Raw genomic sequence first — 17,004 nt, 5'->3', positions numbered from 1 at the left:
ACATATTTTGTATCAAATAATTTTTAGTTTTTTCCTTAAATGTCTCTTGTGAAAAAGACTTTAGCATACTTTTAAAAAGGAGATAATATACTTGTGTATAATCTAACTTAATGTAATGTTTTTGGACACTTTATTGCTTGTTAAAAACTTAAAACTTGTATCTAACGTATTTAAATATATTTGTAATTACACATTTGTAATGATCAAGTTGCTGTTCAGTACATTTAAAATATATTACCTTTAAACGTAATATTGAATAACACAACAGTTAAAATTACAATCATGTAATTTAAATGTGCTTTAGTATGTTAGTAATCACTCAACACATACTAATTTATGTATTTCTTTAAACCATGGCAAGAGATTATTAAAGCATAACACTTAAAATTGCACTTTAAAGTAAAACTTTTAATTTGACATTATTACAAAATGCACTTTTTAGTGTGTTAAGAAACTAGTCATGAAAGTGTACTCACTTTAGTCAACACGAAATCAAAATTGACAATTCTTATTTTTTTAAGGAATATTGCAGTGTTTATAATAAATTATTTATCCATGCACATCATTATTATTATTTTTATTTAATTAATGTGCCCTTATAATCTTTAATCTTTAAGCCTGTCATTCACATGAGATCACGCAGCAATAGCAAACCACAATGATCCAATTGATTACGGTGGACAAAAACAAGTCTCACCCTACATGTTTTCTTTTTCAAGATGCAGTTTCAGTTGGATATACACTCAGTAGTCACTTTATTAGTACAGCTTGCTTGTATCGGCTTGGAGACCCTTTTACCTTCAGAACTGCCTTAATTCTTCATTGCACATTCAACAAGGTGTTGGAAACCTCAGATATTTTGGTTCATATTGACATGATAGCGTCACGCAGTTGCTGTAGATTTGTCGGCTGCACATCCATGGTGTAAATCTCCCGTTCCACCACATCCCAATGGCGCTCTATTGAATTGAGATCTGGTGACTGTGGAGATCATTTGAGTATAGTGAACTCATTGTCATGTTCAAGAAACCAGCTTGAGATGGTTTGAGCTTTGTGACATGGCATTATCCTGCTGGAAGTAGCCATCAAAAGATGGGCACACTCTAGTCATAAAGGGATGGACATGGTCAGCAACAATACTCCTGTGGCATTTAAAAAATGCTCAGTTGGTACTAAGGGGCCCAAAGTGTGCCAAGAAAATATTCCCCACACCATTACACCACCAGCAGCAGCTTGAACCGTTGTTACAAGGCAGGATGGATTAATGCCTTTTAATGCATCCATGTTGTTTACACCAAATTCTGACATACCACCTGAATGTCACAGCAGAAATCGAGACTCAGACCAGACACTGTTTTTACAATCTTCTATTGTCCAATTTTGGTAAACCCGTGATAATTGTAGCCTCAGTTTCCTGTTCTTAGCCGACAGGAGTGGCACCCAGTGTGTCTTCTTCTGCTGTAACCCATTTGCTTCAAGTTTTGATGTGTTGTGCATTCAAAGATGCTCTTCTGCAGACCTCGGATGTAACAACTGGTTATTTGAGTTACTGTTGCCTTTCAATCAGATCAGCTTGAACCAAATTGGCCATTCACCTCTGACCCTAGCATCAACAAGGCGTTTTCAGCCACAGAACTTTTTCTCATGATTTTCTCATTTTCGGACCATTCTCTGTAAACCCTAAAGTTATGTGTGAAAATCCCAGTAGATCAGCAGTTTCTTAAATACTTAAATTCTTAAATTAAGGCTATTGCAATTTCCGTTTTATGCTGACTAATCGGGAATTGTTTGGTCGAGGTAATTGTCCCACCCTCACGTTGTTGAACACGTCATCAGTGAAATGAAAAGATGTCATTGCAAAGGTGCAGAAGTTATTTTGGTTAAAGAATATGAGGGAACATGAATTAAACATGAATATATTGATGTACACAGATTAATCATTTATAATAAATACTGCAAAATTCCATTAAAAAATAAGAATTGTCCAGTTTGATTTCATGGTGACTGTACAATTAAATGGCCTTTTATTTAATTTACATTATTTAAAAATATACTTTTAACATTTGAAGTATACACTTTAATTACACAATCAGTACATTAAGCACACTTCTTTTTCACAAGGGATGTTTCACAAAATATTAAAGTCCGTGTAAAGGCAATTCAGAGATTTGTTTCTAAACTAATTCTAAATGTTAGAAATGTTTTGTTGAAAACATGTTACAAAGACTGTGAACTATGTAGTACTGAATTGTGGAGTTTAAAAAGTTTTTCGCCATTTTTGTGTTCAGGATTTTTGGGCAGGTCTGAAATCTCGATGGCTCGATGATGCGCTGGAGCCACTGAGCATAACCCCACCCCTAAAACACTATAATAACTACAGCGGATTAGCATTAGTGGTTCGCTCGCTCAATTGCGATACTGTCATTACCGTTAGTTACTACTATCTCCTGTCCTGCCGACATCTAGTGCTATCATCGGCAGTACGGGCCCAATGCTTTTCCACCGTCAGGCCAGTGCGAGCCAGCGCTAACAACGTGCCGTGCTGGGCCAATAGCCTCGGACCTCAAGCACCAAGGCCAAAATCAAGTTGCATTTCCACTGCCGGGCCAGCACCCCCGCAGCACTTCCCTAAAACCCGCCCTTAACACGCTTCCACAGAACAACGTCACACGACCTCACTATTTCACCAGCTGACTGAAAACTAGCTAGATTGCAAAATGAACATGACAGATACGAACGTTTGGCCTTTACTTATTAAAGACTTAAGATTCTAGCATTGATATTTGACCAATGTTTTACAAAAAAAAATGTTACAGTAACAGTGCACATCAATCATGCTAAATCAAATTAGTATTTACCATTTCACATAAAAAAGAACACACCTATTTGGTTGCACCTGCTTCATGCACCTGATTTATTTACGATCACAAGAATGCACAAAACAACTCCATTAAGGCTTTTAAATCCAAAGGCTTACACATTTAAAAAATATTGCTAAAATATCATATGTTTACATCACATTTCTGGGCAATTCTATTAACTTTCCTTGAAATAATGCGATGATTGTGATTTGAGGAGGTTTGAGCGATCTCTCAGTCTCTCTACTGTTATCTTTTCAGCCAGAGCAACAAAGGGAGCTCATGAGAAGAAAACTTTAGGTTACTTACGTAACCCTAGTTCTCTGATAACATGAGTGAGGTATCTCACTATGGGATACGCCTCTGGGCTAGACAGATCCTGGAAGCACCAATTACACCACGTCTGTCAGTTGACAGACCAATCACGACAGTGATGTGGGAGTCTCGCCTCCCTCATATATACCACTGCCGGTGGTCCCTACTTCATTCTTAGCATATCTCTTCTCCATGCACTGCAAGGAGGGAAGTGTGATGAGATACCTCACTCATGTTATCAGAGAACCGTGGTTACGTAAGTAACCTAACGTTCTCTTTTAAACATTCACTCAGTATCTCACTATGGGATATAGACAACTCCCGTATTGCAGATGCTGTCCGAAGCAGGCACGTCAACCAACTGTCAGTGATGTATCAAACATAAACACAAAACTCGTAACTATATTCTCTGAATAGAACGGGAATATATGTGAACATAAATAAAAAAAACACTTTTTTACACACTTAGGACGGAATGAGCCAGTGATGGCTCAGTGACATGCAGCCTATAAAATCGGACAAATGTGTGAGGCAAAATCCAACTTGCTGCTGTGCATATGTCTGGTAGAATGAGCCCTCAGCCCTTCTGGAGGACAGAGACCCATGCTACTATAACCTAATAATATAGCTGCAAGCAGTAATGATGGGCCCAAGCCCGGTGGCACCACCAACGCGGTGGCTTCAGGACAACTGTGCACGGCGGGCAATAGGTATTTAAAATGGGTAAACATGAAAGGACTACGTCAAAGTCATTTGAATACACCACAGTACTAAAAATTCCGCAGCAAATTAGTTACTGTTATTTGCACAAATTCAACAGTACTCTGAGAAATGTAATCCAGTCTTAATGCGAATTGCTGATGTTGTATTATCCTAACACTTCTCTTCATGTGTTTTTGACCTCCCTGAGCTACCGTTTGTGTACCAATCTTATGCACCAAAAGCATGCTTTCATTTAATTTCAATATGTGTGGTATAAGAGGAAAAATAAAATTATAAAATTAATAAATAGAGCCAAATCACAGAACCTGAAAAGATGATTTTAATATCAGTCTCAGGTAATAGTAAGGTACATACTGATTGTTCTGCTCACTTATGCAAGTTTATTTTAAACAGCCACTTTTATAAAATCATGTTAAATTTACTTAAATAGGGTTTTTTAATAAATTTGAATTATATAAATAATTAATTTAAAGACATATGCATTGTACATGATGTTCTCATACACAGCACATGACCTTCTGTAACGTCCATGTCTAGAAAACGCCCTGGGTTACTTCACTGTAACCCTGTTCCCTGAAAAGGCTTGAACGAGAAGATGCGCTTAGCGCAATGGGAACGTCTTTAGTCTTGACTAGCTGTAAATACATGTGTAAAACAACGTTAATGAAATTGACCTATATTTATAGCCATATACACTTATACACTAGCTTGCAATGTTGACTCAAGGACGCAAGAGCCCGGAATAACATGAACATCCAATCCAATGAGCCCTGATGCCTGTTGGCGAAGTGGGACCACGGGCCTCATAGGCAAGGGCAATAGCATCTCTCACCCATTGTGACATGGTCTGTTTCGTGGCGGCCTCACCCCTGTTATGGCCGCCATAACAAACGAATAGTTGCTCTGACTTACGCCACTGGCCAGTGTGGTGGACATAGGTCTTAAGAGCACGGACTGGACACAGTCTGTGAAGTCTCTCCTGATCCGGTGTAGTGAACGGCGAAGGGCAGAAGGCTTCGAGAGTGACTGGATGCAAGTTCGAGAAAGGAGCCTGCAAGTGCCCAATTCTTTTTAGAGAAGTTATAGCCATTAAGAAAACCATTTTCAGAGTTAACAGCTTGTCAGAAACTGACTCTAACTGTTCAAAGGGGGTCTCAACTAGGCCCTCTAGGACTATTGCTAGGTCCCATGAAGGGATCCTGGTTCTAGAAGGAGGCTTAAGCCGCCTAGCTCCTCCAAGAAAGAGAGAGAGCAGGACATGCTTGCCCAAAGGCACCCTGTCAATCAGAGCATGGCAAGCCGAAAGAGCAACCACATAAACCCTGAGAGTGGTGGGGCATGTGCCTGTTGATAATTTTCCCTGCAGAAAAAAACAGAACTGTAGCAATCTGGCAGTTAACTGGATCTGCAGTGTGTGCAGTACACCATCTTTCAAAGACACCCCATTTGTTGGCATAACTTGATCTGGTGGAGGGAGCCCTAGCATTTAAAATGGTCTTGATAACATCAGGTGAAAGCCCTGTGTCCCTCAGTTGGTTCCCCTCAGGGGCCAGACATGAAGGTTCCACATCTCTGGCCGGGGATGAAATATTGTCCCCTGCGCCTGAGACAGAAGGTCCCTCCTCTTCGGTATCGCCCATGGCGAGCCGTCCAGGAGAGACATTATCTCCGAGAACCATATTCTGTTCGGCCAGCGTGGCGCTATCAGTAAGAGGCAAGTCCCTTGTTGGCGAAATTTGGCTAGAACTCCTGGGAGCATAGAACAGACCCAGGGGGAGCTGGGTGACTCAGAAAGAAGTAGAGTGGACATTGTGCTGCCTGTTGGGGGTGAAGAGGTCCATCTCTGTTTCATAAAATCTTTACCAGATTTGTTTCACTACCTCGGGTGGAGTTTCTACTCCCTCGTCGGTATGCTCTGTCTGGACAGATATCTGGGGATATAAATCACCCTGAGGGACAGGAACTTGTCCTGAGCCCAGAGCAGAATGCGCTGCTCTAGCCTGTCTAGACGTTGCAAACGCAGTCCACCCTGGCGATTTGTATTAGAGGCTACCGCAGTAATGTCCACCCGCACTAGGACATGGTAACCCCTTAACTGGTGGAGGAAGTACTTCAGGGCCAGAAATACAACCCGTAACCTTTACCATAAACATGGATTTTTGAAAGTGCACGAAGCATTAATGCGTGACTTACCATAAACATGGATTTTAGAAAGGATACAAAGCACTCCGCGTGTACCCTTACCCTTATTTGCCGTGGGGGAATTGCTTGGACAAAATCTCCCGGCTTTGAGCCACAACTGAATACAACTCTCATATGCAAGAGGCCCATAGGAATCACTGAGGATGCTGACACCATGAGACCTAGCATTTCTTGATACTGCAGAACAGTACAATCTTGGCCTAGCCTGACATTGTTCAGGGCGGTTAAAACGGTCTTGACTCGAGTGGGAGACAATTGTGCCCGCATCGTGGTCGAATCCCATACAACCCCTAAATATGTTGTTCTCTGGGTAGGACAGAGAACACTTTTCTTCTCATTTAGTCTCAACCCTAGAGAAACTAGGCTAGTACAACATCTCTGTGTTGTAACGCCATCTCTTGTGACTGTGCTAGTATTAGCCAGTCGTCTATGTAATTCAAAATGCGAATGTGAAATAGCTAAATGACTTTATTGTGCTTTGGCTACAGTAGGTAGTTCCAGTGAGAACAACAACCATGCATGTCATTTCTGCAGGCTGCATCTTACTCTGTAAGAAGAACAGTCACTCTTTTCTTAGCTTTTGCTGGCTCTGAGACACTCGCTTGGTATTTCTCCTGCTCTTTGTCTAGCAAAAAAATCTCTCATCACTAAATGAAAGCTTAAAATGAAGGCCTGATTATTTCAGGAGCCTTGTCAGTCTTGTGAGTCCATTGGTTTTGAATTTCTGTGTTACTTTTGCCATATTTTCACACTTAAAACAATGATTTGGTAATCCTCTTGTACCACTGTCCTCTTTTGTGCTAAGAAATAAGTCTCCTGACAGTTCTCTCCCAAGTGGTTTCATTGTTGTCAGCATTTAACAAGTTCGTTTGGCCATATAATCTTTAGGGTATTAGGTTAGCTAATTTGGCTTGCTATCCACTGAGGAGGGGCTCAATGAAGCAGCTTCAGCTCGAGCTCTGATATACCCCCACAGTGAATAAATATAGGATATGATTACATAGGGCAAGGTACCTGAGATGAAGGTGGAGTTTGGGGAGGTGGAGGGATGCTGGAACAGCTGAGACTGAAGAGAGGTAAGCAGCTGCTTATATACTCTGGCTGTTGATTGGAAGATTAGATGGGCTCGCTCCTCCCTAAAATACATTTAGGAACTTCACTAAGTCTGAGAATGATTCAGTGGGCTATATATAACTCTTTTAATTGTCAAGAAGAGAGAGAGAGTGTGTGTGTGTGAAAAAAACACATTCAAACCAAAATATCTGACTTCCTGTTGGTCGGACCTAATGACTGTAAATTAGAAAGTTGTTCGGCTTAATGAGAACAATATGTGTACAGAGTTTGGTGACTGTAGGTTAAACTAACCCCCCACTTTTGTCAAAAGGTTGTGCTATAGAGGCCCTCCTCCCTGCCCGTTTCTAAGGCTTTGCCCATGTCTACTGGATGACAATCCTGACGTGTGTTGACTTTCATGCAGTTTGAAGCATGCTAAGAGTCTCAAAAGCATCCAAAACAAATATTGAAGTTTGATCTGTTGCTATGGCAACAGTGTTCAAAAATCTTGTCTTGATACCGTGCCATGTCTTGACATTATTCTAATGAAGTTTGAAGCAAAGCGGGTAAAAATAAGAGGGCTCAAAACATTTTGAAAGTGACACACTTCCTGCTGCCGGTTGGTGGCGCTATAACTTTGACTCACAATAGTCACATCCATGTGATCGGCCTCCTACAACGAACACACTGCTGAAGTTTCATAAAAATCAATCAATGTATGCAGAAGTTATAACACACTTCCTGTTTCCCTTATCTCACCATAAATTCATTGCCTTGCCACAGCCAAACCATTTGAGATATCAAAAATCCGCTCACAATTTCAATGTCTTGAATTCATGCTGACCGAGTGTGGTGGTGATCGGATTAATCGCCTAGGAGGAGTATATCAAATTCCAGAGCATGTGTTTTTCAAACAACCCATAATAGCTGACTTCCTGTTGAGCTGGCGTATAACTTAGGGCACGAAAGTTGTTAGGCCCAATGGGATCTATAAGTGTACCGAGTTTCATACTAATACATGCAAGCATGTTTGATATACGGACCAAGTTTTCAGACCCCATTCAAGGGGGTGCCGTAGAGCCCCTGTGCTACGCTCTAGTCCCAGCCTCTGTGGCGTCCTAATGGCCGCAGATTCCAATGTGTGTGCCAATTTCAGTTTTTGAGCATGTTAAGGCCCCCAAAAAGCCCCGGATGGTTGAAAAAAAATAATTCTCCTTAGAAGAACAATAGGGCCCTGCGCCTTAGCTTCCACTACCCAGTGGGACAGGCGTTGACGTGAAATAGGCTTACCCTTATGAGAATCAGCGCATGAAACAAATAACTGATTTCTGTTCCTTAGTGCTTTCGTTCTGTCCACATAGTGACGCAACGCACAGACTGGGCACAAGCAATGAAGCCGCTCTGACGAGGAAAAAGGCTGTAGATGGAAAGCCAGTAAATCCACCTGTTTACAAGCGAGAGCTGACTCGCTCACTTTAGGCACAAACGCTGGATACGTTTTGAGAGTTACTCTCGAGTAATCCATAGCGAACTGCATACAGGAGTTATGAACCGATAAAGCGTGAATTTCACTAACCTGTTTTGAGGTCGAAAGAGCCAATAATAAAGCAGCCTTTAGGTTTAATTCAATACTCTCTATTAGGGATGCACCGATCCGATATTCAGATCGGGTATCGGCTCCGATACTGCCATTTTTGCTGGATCGGGTATCGGCCGGACGAGACCGATCCAAATCCCATACTGTGCGTGTACTATTCTATGTTATTGTTAAGCTCCACAAAAGGCACAAAAACATTAAAAAGCACCATAAAGTTTCTGTGCACTATATTCTAAGTGTTCTGAAGCCCATAGTTTAATTTGAGGTAACGTTACAGATAAATATTTAAGTCGTTAAATTAAAGTTCACGTAAATGCGTCCCTCCGCTGCGGCTGTCAGTCATTCTCCATTCAGCATTCAAACTGCGTGTCACGTTCTGTTTCGACAGTCAACACAATGAAACTCTCTCCAAGATAAAATCAGTGTTTCTATTATTATACTTAATTTGTAGACAACGATACCGGCAATACAATACGCATCAATGTATCTTTACTTTGTGCTTCTAACTTTTCAATGCGAAGCGCTGCCGTTGCGCGCTGTGACTCCATGGTGCTTCAAGCGCATCATTCTGCACACGGGATGCGCATAAGCGCTTTGTGCCGCTCTGTATGGGAGCCGTTCATATTATAATACTTTTGCGCAATGAAAGATTGTTAATAGCATTTTTTTTTTGTTGTTCTGTCCTATCTATCATTTGTTGCTGCCTCATTAAATAAAACTCCGCTATAAATTTAAAAGAAATGTCTTTTAATTTTATAGTATAGCCTATATATAAATATATTTAGTTTATGTTATACTCAAACATTCATTAAAAAAAAAAAGCCATGAGTCATGGATGAAGGAATCAGCTGGACTCCTGTTTATTTTGAATGTCTACCGAGCTAGTGAAGCTATTGGTTTATTTAAAGTTGTTGCACTAGACTTTCGATATATGAGGTTGCGTTAGACTTTCGCCGTCATTTTGACGGACAGGATCGTAAAAATACCGTCATAATTATTACCATGCATCATTTTAATTTGTATATTTTAATGATAAGACATTTAATAGCTTCTGATTTCGTCTACATTTTCATATTTATTCACAAACTTATAGGATAAACAAATAGGCCTAGGCTATGCATTTATTTAGGCTATATTATGAAAAGATAGCATTATGAAAAGAAAGTTAAAGACTGCGTCACTTTTCAGTTTTCATCTTGACCATTTTTGAGGATCGTAAGTGAACGCGATCATCTCTTCCTCTTTACTACTTTACAGAAGGAAATAAACATGAATTTATATATATATATATATATATATATATATATATATATATATATGTTGAAAGTTGCAGTAGCTTACCGAAATCTGTATCACGTCAGTTCAGTGTTGCAAACCTCAGAAAAGCCATTCGTTGACCATAAACTTGTAGTCAGCAGCAAGAAAAATAAAACGAACTATTTAAAACAAAACGAAATGGATTAGAAACTTAATTATGTAAGTATAAGTATTATAATATATAATAAAATGGACAAACTGGGTGCGTGTAATCAATTAAACGCATCGTTTTCATTTTATTCTGGAGACTTAACTCGCGCTCTGCTGCCACACTGGAGCACACTCACCACCAACTGGACAGGGGTGGGAATTACAGTTACAAGCAACATCAGCCTCAGTAATCTGTCAAAATGACGGACAGGCTGCAGATTTTTTCCGTCACTGCTAAAAAAAATTCCATCAATGACGGAAAATTTTCGGTTAACGCGACCTTTTTTATTATTACTTGAATATCGGATCGGATCGGATCGGTATCGGCTGATACTGAATCCCAGGTATCGGAATCGGTATCGGAAGCGAAAAAGGCAGATCGGTGCATCCCTACTCTCTATAGTCTCAAAAGGGAACTGATTAAGGACCACAGACAGATCCCACGGTGGAATCAATGGCTTTGAAACCCTGTACAAATGTCTCGCACCTCTCATAAACCTGCATACAAGCGGGTGTTGACCTATAGTGTTTCTGTCAATCCCTACATGACATGCAGAAATTGCGGAAAGATAAACCTTAACAGTTGAAAAAGTTCCTGCAGAAAACATAACATATCCACAACAGAACAGAGAAAAGGGACGATGTGTCTGTGTGTGCACCATCGCTCAAACACACTCCACTCGGCATTCTGAATTGTTTTAATCACCCTCGGAGGTAAACCTGTAACACTCAAGTTTAACCTCTCACGGTCCAGGCCCATAGAGCCACTTTGTCTGGGGCTGGGTGAAAAATCTCCCCGCTCGCTTGAGAGAGGAGGTCCCTGCGCAACGGGAGAGACTAAGGCTGGTCGCAAAGGAGTTGAATTATTTCCATCAGCCACAACTTCCCTGGCCAGTTCGGGGCAATCAGTATTACTGAGTGACCGTACTCTTACCCTTACCCTTCTTAAAGTTGGCATGATCAGGCTCAGTGGAGGAAACGCACACAGTATTGCGTTCGGCCACGTGTGCACCAGAGCATCCACACCCATAGGCGCACCATCTCTCGCCAGAGAGAACAATAGAGGCTAATGTGTGTTTTCGTGCGAGTCGAAGAGATCTACAGCAGCTCGGCCGAACCTCTCCGGCTACTGGCTCACTACCTGAGGGTGCAGAGGGCATTCTCCATAAAGTGGATTTCCTCTGGACAGGAAATCCGCCCCCACATTCTTTATTCCTAGGACATGCGTTGCCCGTAGTGAATGAAAATGCTTCATGCCCCACAAGATCATTTTCCATGCCAGACTGTGAAGCTGAGGGGTGAAGCTGATTTGGTGGTTCCTTAGGAACTGCACAAAATGTTTCAATGCCAGGAGCACTATTAACAGTTCCAGGAAGTTTATGTGTGCGTTCTGTAGTGAGACGGGCCATTTCCCTTTCGCTATCCTGCCCTCACACACCGCACCCCAACCTATGAGCGACGCATCTGTTGTGACCACCTTTCTCAGAGAAACTGAAAATAGCGATCTCTCCACTGATGGAGAGCGCGCATGCAGAGTGATGTCACTTTGTGGTTGAGGTGGCGCTTTGGACACAAGCACTGCGCCGCCGCCCAGTGCTGAAACTCTCTCATTAGCAACAGTCTCAGTGGAATGACAGAAACTGTAGATGCCATCAGCCCCAGGAGACGTAAACACAGTCTGAATGGAACTCTGTTTCCTTTCTGAAAATGTGATAGACACCCGCGAATTTACCTGATGCGCTCTTTCGACAGAAGCTCTTGATACAGGTCTGAGTTCAATCTGAGACCCAGGTAAATTATCTCTTGTGTGGGCACCAAGCAGCTTTTTGTCTCGTTTATCCTGAAGCCTAAGCTCTCCAAATGATACACAAGCATTTTTGTCTCTCATTCTGCCTGCTGCCGTGACGGAGAGCACAGCAGCAGATCATCCAAATATGCTGACACTGTTAGACCCATTATTCTCAGCGGTGTGAGCGCTGCTTCCACACACTTGCCTGAACAGCCTTGGAGCGAGAGACAAACCAAATGGAACTGTCAAAAACTCATAGGCTGTGTCCCGATAGGCAAACCTGTGGAATTTTCTGTGACGGGTAGATGCTTATGTAAAAATATGCATCCTTCAGATCGACTGACGTAAGCCAGTCTTTGGGAGGAATAATTTGTGATAACATCTTTAAGGTCAACATTTTGAACTTGAATTTTCTGAGGTGTTTGTTGAGGTTCCGTAAATTCAGAATGGATTCCCTCCCTCTTTTTGGAATGACAAAGTACCGTGAGTAGAAGCCGTGATGGCTGTCCTCTAGCAGCACAACAGAAATTGCTCTTTTGCTTAATAAAGAGGTTATTTCTTCCTCTAAAATCTGAGCTGACTCCCGTTCTGCTGCTGACATTAACACACTGTTGAAAAGTGGAGGTTTTACTGCAAATTGCAAACGATAACCCCGGCTTATTGTAGATAAAACCCAGGGGTGTACTGTGCATGCGTGCCAGCTCTCTGCCTGAGCAGCGAGTGGACCACAACAGCTCTCGCTCACTAGTGACGAGGCATCGTTTTTGTGTGTGTGTGTGTGTGTGTGTGTGTGTGTGTGTGTTTTTCTTTTCAAACATTCCTCAGCCCACTGCCTGGATGCATAAGGAAAGTGTTTATTATTTTCACACCACACATGTCCTTTTGAAAACAGCCCTCTGCCCTCTGTTGTAACACCGTGGGTGGAGGGAGGGGAAATTCTCTGTGGGGCACAGGAAGGTTTTCCCCCTGGCTAAGCTTAGATTGTGGCTCAGCCTGCTGAGGCTGAGAAGGTCTAGGGCCTCTGAAGGCTAACTGACCACTCCTCTGGGGGGCTTCAAACCCAGAGCGTGGTGGTTGAGAAGTCCTAGCAGTGAGTCTGTGAGGAAGGCAAGTTTGGAACGCCTCACCCTCCTGAGATCATTGACCTGCACGCGCACGGACGTGAAGTCTCTGTGATGGTGACGTAACTTGATGGCTCATCTCAGATCAGTTATACAACTATTTCGAAGACAGGTCCTGCTGAAGGATAGCTTCCAATTTGATCTTCATGGAGAAGAGATCGAGAATGAAGTATGTGGTATATGTGAGGGAGGCGGGACTCCCACATCACTGTCGTGATTGGTCTGTCAACTGACAGATGTGGTGTAATTGGTGCTTCCAGGATCTGTCACGCCCAGAGGCATTTCCCATAGTGAAATACTGAGCAAATGTTTGAAAGAGAACAGGAGTTATGCGTTATACGAGTTAACCGGAGTGTGTGACAGATATGCGGACGCATTAGTTTGGTATCAACAAAGGCATACGGAAGAGACAGATAAAACATTAATCCAAATAAATGCACAATTAAAATCATATATGAGCTGTCTACATTCCTCAAGCAGCCCGATCAAGCCCCGGAAGTGACAGTGGAAACTCGACTGGCCTTGGCACGCACTAGCAGGCTCGCTTTTGGCCCGACAGGAAACGCAGCTTAAGTTGCTTTGTGTGCTTAGTTGAAAGAGGCGGCAGCATTCCCGCTTGTGAGCGTGGTTTCAGCGTCGACAGCAGACACGCCCCCAGCGTTTAAGAGCAGAGAATACGAGAAGGCTGCAGACCTGGAGCAGGAAGATATACGGCCCAGGCTGATGCGTCCAGTAGGGGGAGGAGGATATACGGTGAAATATTTTTTCCCAGTTTTTACCCCCTTGTTGTTCCTGATCCGTCCAGTAAGGGGAGGCTGTACAGAGGTTAGGTGACTTGTGCAGACTTCAGCAAGCTTCAATATCGGAGGAGAAATCTCACGTAATTTAAAAAATAATAGTGTTATTGTGTCACAAAATGTAGTTTTAAGAGTTTTTCAGGTGAGAATGTAGTTATTTAAAGATCAAATCTGTGGTTCATTTATAAAGATAGTGCCTATTTAAAAATTTAATCTAACGTTTTTGGAGTTATGAGATCCAGGAGATCACCAGGCGCTCAGCGCTGATTAACCCAGCCTTGAACAGCCTGTTATCCCGGTGAAACGTCCGAACATTTGGTATCACTAAAAAGCCCTGAATGTGCTCTTTACAGGACATCCAGACTAAAAGCTGACATGATTTCAGAGAAATTCACTAAAATATAATTCTGTTATAAGTCTCTTCCTGGGTCCCAGGAGGATATGATTACACTGTCTGATGGGCTAAATATGGTTAATATCTGAATGTAATTGTATATATAAATTCACAACAACATACAGTATATCACTTTAGTATGTCTCCTGTAGGCCTATTTATGAAAACCTACAGTGAATATAACTAGGCTACAGTAGATCATATATCATTACATTGTCCATCTGATCCAAATATGTGTATTAATTAATGTGTATTATTAACAAAACACTAAATTCAATTGCAATTCAGCTGTCTCCTGCAGGCTATATGAAGACCAACAATGAATTATCTACAGATATTTTAACCCATATAGTGCAGATCATTACACTATCTGATATCCTAATGTAACGTTTATATTTAAATTTACAAAAAAAAAAAAAAAAAAAGGACAAAAAGGACAAAAAAAAAAAAATCAATTATTCAACATCTACGGATGGGGCGGTTATTAATGTGTAAGTTTCAAGCCTTGATTTAATGTTATTTCGCCATATATCCTCCTCCCCCTACTGGACGCATCAGCCTGGGCCGTATATCTGCCTGCTTCAGGTCTGCAGCCTCCCCATATAGTATAATAATATTTTTTATATATATTTTGAGAACTTATTTTATTTACTTGAATTTTTTATCATTCAAATTTGGCTGGGTGGTTAATAACACATTTTTCTGTCGAGTGACAAATTCAGAACACATATTTCATATTGCTTATCAGCTACCATTAGTACAGTGGTAGCTGACACATAATGTCAACATTAAAAAAAATGTCAGTTTTGTATTTCACCCCAGATTCATAAAAACATTGACGTTTTGCATAAAGAAAATTAAGCATATGTGACATTATATCATTTTTACATTTTCCCTCAAATTCACATTTGTATAATGTGAGAAAATGTAATTCTCATTAGCGTAATGTGAAATGATATATTATTTATATTATGAATCTTTTTTACATCATGGTAGTTTTGGTAGTAAATTTATGCTGATAAAAAAAATAGGTCTGGACAGGATAATTCAAACAGTAATGAGAATAAGATTGTATTTTAAAGGGTTAGTTCACCCAAAAATGAAATTTCTGTCATTAATCACTCACCTTCATGTTGTTCCAAATCAGTAAGACTTTCATTCATTTTCATAACATAAATGAAGATCATTTTTAATGAAATCTGAGAGATTTCTGTCCCCGCATTGACAGCCTACAACTACTACTTTCAAGCTCCAGAAATAGTGCTTCTCACACATTGTTGCAACAGGACGTTTTCTATGCTATAATGTATTTCTATAATAAATACATAATAATAGCATGATATATCTTACCTTTCAAGCAATGTGGAAGGAAAATGACTAAACATAAAAAAATAAACTTATATAGCCATGTTATCTTTGCAAGCACACACTGTTATTTAGTTAAACCAGTCTTTCTTTTTATAATAAGAATCAAACAAACAATATAGGCTAGTTCTTATTCACAGTGATTGCAAGCCAAGGTTTGGGTTAATAAACCGAGAGTTCAGGGTATGTTTGACGGTGAGATAACCTTGCTTCTGGAACACTGCACTTGTGTAATATACAATATTGATCTCCAATGCACATTCATAAAAGTTTTAAATTATGGGGTTTTTTTGCGCAAACAAAGTACTGCCGTCACTTCATAAAACTGAAGTTTAAACACTTGTGTCACATGGATTACTTTTATGATATCTTTACTACCTTTCTGGGGCTTGAAAGTGGTAGTTGCGTCTCAGATTTCATTAAAAAAGATCTTCATTTGTGTTCCGAAGATGAACGAAAGTCTTTCTGGTTTGTAACAACATGAGGGTGAGTAACTAACTTTTTTAAGGTTACTAACTTTTTAAGGTTAATGTTTGTCAAAATATACAAAAGAAAGTGCATATTTTGATGCATTCCATTTAATATTTTCCACTATTATGGACTTTTGTTTTTTCACTTAAATAGTACAACAGTGTACTGTAACTAATCGTTTAAGAAAATATTCCACGTATAGTCTCTAAATTAAAAGGAGGTCATAACCATTACATACTCAAATCAAATACATCATTGTGGTCACTATGCTTTATACTGTAAATAGAGCCTTGTGTTCTCAGGTGATCATTCGCTTGATCACCCATAAAGATTCAACTGTGTTGAATCTGCCCCATGAAAGTGTCTATAAAGGATATTACACCTGAAACCACAAGGTAAAATTAACTCAAACCTTTGTTTTTTTCCTGCTATCCCATGATTTATCGTGTTCTGTGATTTAAGATCCCCATAGTGTTGAGAGAACCGTGTTGTGTGTTCAGTTACTCACCAGCTTTCTGTTGCAAGTGTCTTGTAAGTGTAAAAGGAAGCAATGGGAGGTGCTCTATGACCTCTTACTCAGAAAGTGTTTGGTCCAATGTTCATCACTATGGCAACTGTGCCACACCTGACATAACTAAGTCTAAAGTTATAAATCTCTGCTGGAGTTAAAGATTCACTCTTTAGCTCTATTGAACCATCTCAGTGCTCAGAAACACACACACACACAGTCTCTCTCTCTCTCTCTCTCTCTCTCTCTCTCTAACACACATGTTGGGTTTCTGTTTTATGGGGACTTTCCACATATATATATAGATTTTTATACTGTACAAACTGTATACTTTATTCCCTACC

At 40.6% G+C, this 17,004-nt stretch overlaps 1 protein-coding gene across 1 annotated transcript in view; it reads right to left on the bottom strand.

The window, feature by feature from the left end:
- Window positions 1–16,680, bottom strand: part of prune2 (prune homolog 2 with BCH domain) — a 33,466-nt gene extending 16,786 nt beyond the window's left edge. The window contains exon 1 of the mRNA XM_051894540.1: window positions 16,661–16,680. The gene's annotated coding sequence lies outside the window, so the exon portion shown is untranslated. The remainder of the gene's footprint in view (window positions 1–16,660) is intronic.
- Window positions 16,681–17,004: the final 324 nt, after the last annotated feature.

Source organism: Ctenopharyngodon idella, chromosome 5, assembly GCF_019924925.1.
Source record: "Ctenopharyngodon idella isolate HZGC_01 chromosome 5, HZGC01, whole genome shotgun sequence".
NCBI classification, from domain to species: Eukaryota; Metazoa; Chordata; class Actinopteri; order Cypriniformes; family Xenocyprididae; genus Ctenopharyngodon; species Ctenopharyngodon idella.
The sequence above is the reverse complement of the archived record's forward strand: the minus strand, read 5'-3'. Positions and strand labels throughout refer to the sequence as shown.